Genomic DNA, 8,284 nt, shown 5'->3' on the forward strand with positions numbered 1-8,284 from the left:
TCGGAAATTGCATAAATAATTCCCGCATCCAACAATTTAATGACCTCCTTTTTAAACACTTCTTGCATGTTCGGATTTAATCGTCTATGACCTTGAACACATGGTTTATGATCTTCTTCAAGGTAAATTCTATGCATGCAAAAATCCGGGCTTATGCCCTTCAAGTCATCAAGTTTGTAACCAATGGCTTTCTTGTGAGTTCTTAAAACTTGAAGCAAAGAAGACAATTGACTCTCACTCAAATGAGCAGTAACTATCACCGGACACATTTTCGACTCATCTAGAAAAGTATACTTCAAATTAGAGGGGAGGGGCTTAAGTTCGGGTTTTTGCACCTCAAGGTCTTGAGGAGTAGAAACCAAACCTGCAAATTATGAGCTTTCCTCCAACGATAGCTCATCTCCATCCAATTCCACCTCCAAAGCATCCACTTCTTCACATCCAATCTCATCATCATCTGCAAATGATTCAAATAACAAGAGTGCCTCCAAGGGATCTTTAGCCAAAGATCGAGGTATAGAGTCTTCTATCACAACATCAACAATATCCAAAACGTCAATGGAATAACAAGACTATTCAAGCATTACTCTTCATGGCACTATTCAAGTTATATGTGAACTTATCAGCACCAACTTCCAAGGTTCACTTACCATTCTTGACATCAATTACCACACCCCGCGGTATGTAAAAAGGGTCAAACCAAAATGATTGGGATATGGGCATCTTCGGCCATGTCAAGAACAAAAAAATCTACCGGAATGAAAAGTTTACCAACTTTAACCGAAACATCCTCCAAAACTTCCAAATGGTGCTTTATATAGCGGTCCGCCATTTGCAAAGTGACACTAGTACATTTAAAGACTCCCATGTTTAGCTTATCACAAATAGAATATGGCATCACACTCACACTAGCACCTAGATCACATAAAGCTTTATCAATGGTATAGGTGCCAATGGTGCATGGAATAGAAAAGCTATCGGGATCTTTTAACTTAGGAGGGGACTTGTTTTTCAAAAGAGCACTACACTCGGCGGTGAATGTTATAGTTTCAACATCATCAAAAGTCCTCTTCTTAGTTAAAATATCTTTCATGAACTTAGTGTAAGATGCAATTTGAGTGATTAATTCGGTAAAAGGAACGGTTACTTGTAAATTCTTCACCACTTCCATGAACTTACCAAATTGAGTCTCCTTTTGATATTTGGCCAATCGATGAGGGAAAGGCACTTTAACTTTTTCCGGAGCTTTGACTTTAACATCTTTATTTAGAGGAGCATCCTCCACATCTTTCACTTATTCAATAACAATAGGCTCAACAACCCTTTTTGGAATAGCATCAACCTTCTTTGAGATAGGAGAAACCTCCATTTCAACAAGTACCTTCTCACTTTCATTGGGCATAGGGGCTTATCATACTTGGTACAATTTCTCAAGGTGATAGCAATAACGGTATCATGTGGTGTCTCGCCTTGAGGTTGAAGTTGACCCGTCTTCCTTTGAGAGCTAGAAGCGGCTAGTTGAGCCATTTGATTCTCTAGCATTTTGATGGCGGCATTATGAGCTTGATCACTCTTTTGCAATTGAGCAAACAATTTGGTTTGTGTCTTAGCCATTTGCATCACCAAAGCTTCAAGTTTGCTCCCCCTTTGGTCATTTTGTTGAGAATTTGAAGATTGACCTTGGGTTGGTTGGAAGCTTTGTCCAAAGTTTTGTTGTGGCCAGTGGCCTTTGATTTTAATTTTGGCTTTAATTTTGATTTTGATTTTGATTTTGATTTTGATAGCCCGGTGGATAATTGAACCTTTGTTATTGTGGAATAAAGGTATTTTGTTGTTGTTGTTGAGGCACAAAATTGTTTTGTGGTTGTTGGGACACAAAAAGTATTTTGGGGTGGAAGATTTAGCACATTAGCGCTTTTGTAAGACAAATTCGGGTGGTACTTGGTATTGGGATTGTATGTATTTGAAAAAGCACCCGGTGAAAATGAACTTTATCTAAAACTTTGAAAAGCATTTACCTCCTCAATGGTGGCACGACACAGAGCGGTGCAATGTCCCGCACCTCCGCAACCTTCACAAACAAGTATTTGACCGGTAGTGGACATGGCATTAACTTGTTGAAGAGATGAAGCCGCACTTTGAGCCTCCAATTTTTGTTGAAGTAAAGCAAATTGAGTCTTCAAGACGAATGTATCGGAAGACTCATCCTTTGTCTTTAGTGGCATACTTTGGGAATTGACATATTGCAAATCATGAATCGCCTTGGATTCAATTGTGGCATGAGCAATATCGTGGTCAGTTGGATCAAACCTTCCATTATTAGCGGAATCGAGAACACGACGAGATTCGGCACAACATCCATTGTAGAATGTAATAGCGAGAAACCAAGGATCAAACCCATGATATGGGAATTGTCTTTGTAATTCCTTGTACCTCTCCCAAGCTTCATAAAGGCTCTATAGCCCTTGTTGACGGAACCCCGTGATTTGACTCCTCAAAGTTTGTGTTTTCTCCGTTGTAAAATACTTTTGATAAAAAGCAAGAGCCAAAGTATCCCAATTGGTGATCTCCATGGCGGTTCTATCAAGGCTATTGATCCATATTTTAGCCCTGTCCTTCAATGAGAAAGGGAAAAGTGTGTCCCTTATCTGATATTGTGTGACTCCTGTTTGCCTAATCATTGAGCAATAGTCACAAAAGTTTTTCACATGCAAATTGGGACCCTCCAAAGGACTTCCCCCAAATTGATTTCTCTCCACAAAACTAATAAAAGCCGGCTTGATCTCGAAATCGGTGGCTCCATTTTGGGTAGTAGTGATACCCTTAAGAAGCATAGCCGCGGTGGGCTTTGAATGACCGGAAAGTTTCACCATTTTCTTGATCGGTGATGGTGGTGGTGGAAATGATAAACTACAGCCTTCTTCTTAGTCACAAAGTGGGTAATTGTTATGAGTGCGACCCAAACCACTGGGACTAGAATATTCGGTAAGCTCCTTAAAATAATTGAGTCGGCTAGGGAAGGTTTTCTCGGACTCCGGATCAAAAGGTAGCAATTCTCCGGTGCGAGAGGACCTCGGCATAAGACAACAATCTTCAAAAACTTGTAAATAACGGTCTCAAGGAACAAGTGTTCCTTAAGACAAAAGAAAACAAGATAGAAATCAACAATTCAAAATGCAACAAAACCGTACTCCCCGGCAACGGCGCCAAAATTTGGTAGGCTATCGCACACCTAACAAAAATACCCTAGACTTGGCTAACAAATGAATGTAGTAAAGTAGGGGTCGAACACAAGGAGACGAGAATTGCATAGTGAATTGCTATGAGTAGAATTCTATCTAGGTCGGTTACGATTGTTTGGTAAAACTTGTATTAAAAGATGTAAATTAATAATTGTAAAAGAGTCTAGGGGAATCGGGTCACACATGCAAATATGTAAATGCTCATGTTAAATGAGGAATAGATACTATCGTTAATTGTTTAGGTCTAATGACAACCACCTCTCGGCCTTATTGTCAACCATAGAACGGGTTCTAGCGAGATCTCACTATGGCTAGGTCGGTCTACTAAAACATGCTTAGTCTAATTCATTTTCGTGCCTCTCGACTTATAAAAGTGAATTAACAAATTTAATCTAACATAGTGATCAATTACCAAAGATTAGCAAAGAAAACAAGCATGTGATAGAAACTACTAAACGATTATTATAACATCCTAATTTAACAATTACAACTATTATTTATGCATGGCTTCCCTATTCCCTAGACAAAATGAACTACTCACTCATATTGGAAATTAAACTAATGACATAAGAATTAATAAACATGATGATAATAGAAATATAACTAAATGGATAAAAGAGAATTAGAATTATGCCAAATAATAAAAACATAAATATTTTGAAACAATATTTTATAAATAACTAAGGAATCCCCTATTTACTAAATGAATAGGGAAACTCTCGCTTTTCCCTCCCAAAAGATAATTCCTAGAATAGTGCGTAGTATTTTTAACATATACTCTAGGTGTGGACATGATAAGTTATAAATGGATATAATCTTTTGTATTTAAATATTTATATCATTTAATATTTCACATTCTGCACAAATTTATCTCCGATCTTTTTGGGATAAGGAAATTCTTTTCTTACAGGACTTAATGATAAAAATTTATTGACTTTTTATGATAAGAAGTTGCGGCTAAAAATATGGTATTAGTAAATATTTGTAAATTAACATCATTAATTTCTCGGTAAACAGATAAAAAAAATACTCATTTTATTACTTATTACGATATAATTTTTTATTTATTTTCTCCAATAAAAATACATAAAGGAGAAACATGAAAAATAAGTGAATCGTCGATTTAAATTCTATAAATAATACACTAGAAATATATTGCACGGGGTCCATATTAGTAACTCTATAAATACCGCGCATTCATTGCGCGGGATCTAAACTAGTGATATAACATGTGATTAGAAAAATGACTAATGATGTAATATATGAAAATTCTAGAATAAACTATGATGATAATGACTTGATGATGAAATGTAACAAGTAATATGAAAATGCTAATAACAATAATGAAAACTATGAAATAACGAGAATGGAAAATGGCTTAACGAAATAAACTAGAAATGAAATTAATGTAACAAGGAAATAGAACTTGAATATTGAAGAACTCAAATAAGAAGCCCAAATACTTGAATGGAAAGCTTGTATTATAAAGAACAAATGCTTAAAGTAAATTGTTTATAACAAGGAAATGTTTAAAGAAATGTAAACTATTCTGAGAACTAGAATATTATGTGCTTAAGGTGTATGAAAAGTGTATGAAAGATGATCCCTAATGACGGATTAAGCACCCTGATGGGACAAGAGTTGGTCGTCACACTTCCAATCAAACACATTTATAATACTCAACAAACAACTAGTTAGTGGTTAAGTCGAGGTCGATCCATGGGACGGTGTGCTTTGGGTTCTAAGTCTATCTATCTCAATTTATGCTAGTGTCACAATTTGGTTGGGTTTGTAGTCGTGTTCTAGACTAATAAAAGCAATAAAGTAAAACAAGCAATAAAAGGAAAGATGTAAACAAATGATTAAAAGTGCTAGGATATCATGGGGTCATAGGGGATTCATGGTGTTGATCATACAAACATTTTTACAAACTTAAGCAAGCAATTAATGTTGTGGAGGAACCGAGTTGGTTTATGTCTTACGGTTCATTGGAAGAGTTGGGTCCCGGAGCCGAATCGATTAGATTGTACAACACCTACAAGTCGACTTACTTTCCTCCTATTCAACTTCTATGCATGGTCTAACAAGACTCGAGTTGGTTTATATCTTACAAGTCAAGTTGAGTAGATAAGAGATGGTAAAAATGCAAGGATTCATAGGCTTAGCATTTCATCAAACATAACATGTGCATAAAGTTGACATCACAACAAGCAAGCAATTTGATTATGAAAACATATTAGATTAAGCATGAATCAATCCCATGTTGGTTTCCCCTAATTACCCATTAATCCTAGCTAAAGAAACTACTCACTCATTATCATGGGAAACATGTCATTAATGGTGTCAATCATCACAACAAGTATAAACATGATAATAGAATGAAGAAATGAACAATAAAGATTAAAGAGTAAAGGAATTATACCAAACTTGAGATGATCCAAATAATAAAGCAAAGAATAATAGAAGAAACTTGATTGATTGATGAAGGGTTGTCAATCCTCCAATAATAACCCAATAATCTTCAATTACCCAATAATAAACTTGAATAATAAACTTGAACAATAATTAAGGAGAGATTAATGGGTAATTTGTGGAAAGATTGAAGAGTAATCTATTCTAATCTACTCCTAATCTAATCTAAGAGGAATTTCTAATATGAAAACTTGATTATAGTCTAATAAAACTTGACGAAAAGCTCCCCTCTTTGATTATTTACAAGTGGGGTATTTATAGTAGGGATTCATTAGGTTTACTAAGGCTAAATTAGTAATTACACTTTTGAGTTTTAAGCGGGGAAACGCCGGTAATTTTCGAAGGATGGGCATCTTTCACGGAGCTTGAAGAAACGAAAGTTTGTTGTAAGGGAATCTGGGCGTCCGAGGGAGAAGACGGGCGGATTGTTGAGGTGGTGCCCGGGTGTCTTCATGGGAATCCGCTCGGATTCTCTGGAGGAATCCGGGCGTCTTGATGCTGGGACGCACGGGTTGTCACTGCAAGACGGGCGGGTTCGTGAGAATCCGCTCGTCTCCTCTGACAGCGTCTTATTTCTTCACTTTCTTTTTATTCTTATGGGATTGGTCTTTAGTTCTTGCTTCCTCTTCATACTAGTCCATCAAACATCGTCAAATAGCTTCCGAATATGCACGAAAAACGGGAATTCCCGCCTCATTGTCTCATTTTCTACAAAACATATGAAATGCGATAGAAAAGCAAATAGGAAGATTTTGACGGATAAAATGGCCATAGAATGTTATAATAGTATGCAAAATAGGTTCAATTAGGGGACTAAATATGCTCAAATAATGGTCACATCAAATATCCCCAAACCGAACCTTTACTCGTCCCGAGTAAAGAGGTGACAAAAACTAGACCTTTATTTAAACTATCCTAATAATATAGCCGATGTGAGACAATTAGCGGGTCTCACTCCGCCCCTTCAACTCACAACAAGACAACCATGAGGTAGGATGCCTTCTTGCAAGGCAAGGTGGGGCTTGCCAAAATGGCGACACATCCAAGCATTAAAGCACACAAAATCAAGTAATGGATGCATCCTACAAAAGGAATAGCCACTTCCTCATCAAGTGGCGGAGGCAACCAAAAGAGAACAAATTTAAGAGCATATATTCCGTCACAAATACTAGTTCAACAAATTACTAAGGCTAAGAGGATGGCACTAAATCACCTCCAAATGGTGTTAAACTAGACTACTTTCGTCCTCAATTTCCAAATACTTTCGTCAAGAGCGATCGGATGGTTATGGAATGATGATCCCCATGATGCTAGTAGCATATGACATGACAAGTCTCGAGTTCTCTACAAAAGTAAAGGTCATGGATCGTCCCAAGGTCGACAAAGTGGCCTGACAAAAAGGCTTTTTGGGAATAAAATGCTCAAATCTTTATAAACAAGGGTGGATATGACTAGTATTCAAAATTTGACCTCATTCAACTTTCACATTTCAAAAATTAGAGATGGGGTTTGTCCCTTCCGTGCTAATGCCCTTTGCTTTCGCCAATCGCTTATTAGGCAACCGGTTAACCTCTAGACAATAGCTTTTCGGGGTGATAGTCACTCTGTCTCTGGGCGGTTGAATTCACAACCGTGTGGGGGCCCAATTCAATGGATTCCTCTCCAAAGCACATCGAAGTGGTACGCCTCCATCAAAACAACTAAATTCTCAATATTTCAACATTTCATAACATTTGAGGTTTCCTTGGCAATAAAACGTTTCCACATACAAAATCTTTGAAATGAGCACTTCAAACTTATTGATAGAAAGTATTTTTGGGTTGTCGTACCACAAGGTCAATCAAGGTCACCTAGACAAGTTAACCAAGTCCACATCACATCACGGGGTTGGATAGGTGACTCACATGCAAACCCTTGACTAGGCTTTGGGTCATGGGTCAAAAGACACTAGTATGACACTATCTAGGGTGTTTTACAACCATTCTAGTAGGGGAAGTCTTAAGTTGAAAAACTATTTGTAATGGCTTAGTTGCTCTTGTCAAAGTTCTCAATTAGGCACTTTTTCAAAATATTTTATCTAAATGCAACTAAATGCCATGATGCAACTATTATATACATCCTAATGTGAGTGATTCTACCAATTAATATGACATATAAACTAAATGCAAGTCCTAAGTTCACATTGTTATACCGCATCAATCAAAATAAAGCCACATAGTCATTAACATAAAGAGGAAAAAGGAGATTGGAAAGATCATACCATGCGGTCTTCAATATCCTCATGTCTCGGATGTGGCGTAGTCGATCAATGTGAACAAGGGTAAAACAAACACAATATATATACAAAATAATATATACAAGACTACACTACAAAGGAAAATGAACTTGTTTTTGGTTTTTGATTTTATGGAAATTAAAGAACATATTTTTGTGATTTTTCGAATTTTTTTTTTTTTTCAATTTTTATGTATTTTTGAATATAAATTCCCATCCCCCACTTTATTTTGGACATTGTCCTCAATGTACATGTAGGAGTAGGAATGAAAAAGGAAATACATGTTTTTGGATTT

At 36.6% G+C, this 8,284-nt stretch overlaps 1 non-coding gene across 1 annotated transcript; it reads left to right on the forward strand.

The window, feature by feature from the left end:
- Nucleotides 1-2,394: 2,394 nt before the first annotated feature.
- Nucleotides 2,395-2,501, forward strand: LOC141640111 (small nucleolar RNA R71). Its single transcript, XR_012542857.1, has one exon. It is a non-coding gene; the product is annotated as a small nucleolar RNA R71 (small nucleolar RNA).
- The last annotated feature ends 5,783 nt before the right edge of the window (nucleotides 2,502-8,284 follow it).

Source organism: Silene latifolia, unplaced genomic scaffold, assembly GCF_048544455.1.
Source record: "Silene latifolia isolate original U9 population unplaced genomic scaffold, ASM4854445v1 scaffold_70, whole genome shotgun sequence".
NCBI lineage: Eukaryota > Viridiplantae > Streptophyta > Magnoliopsida > Caryophyllales > Caryophyllaceae > Silene > Silene latifolia.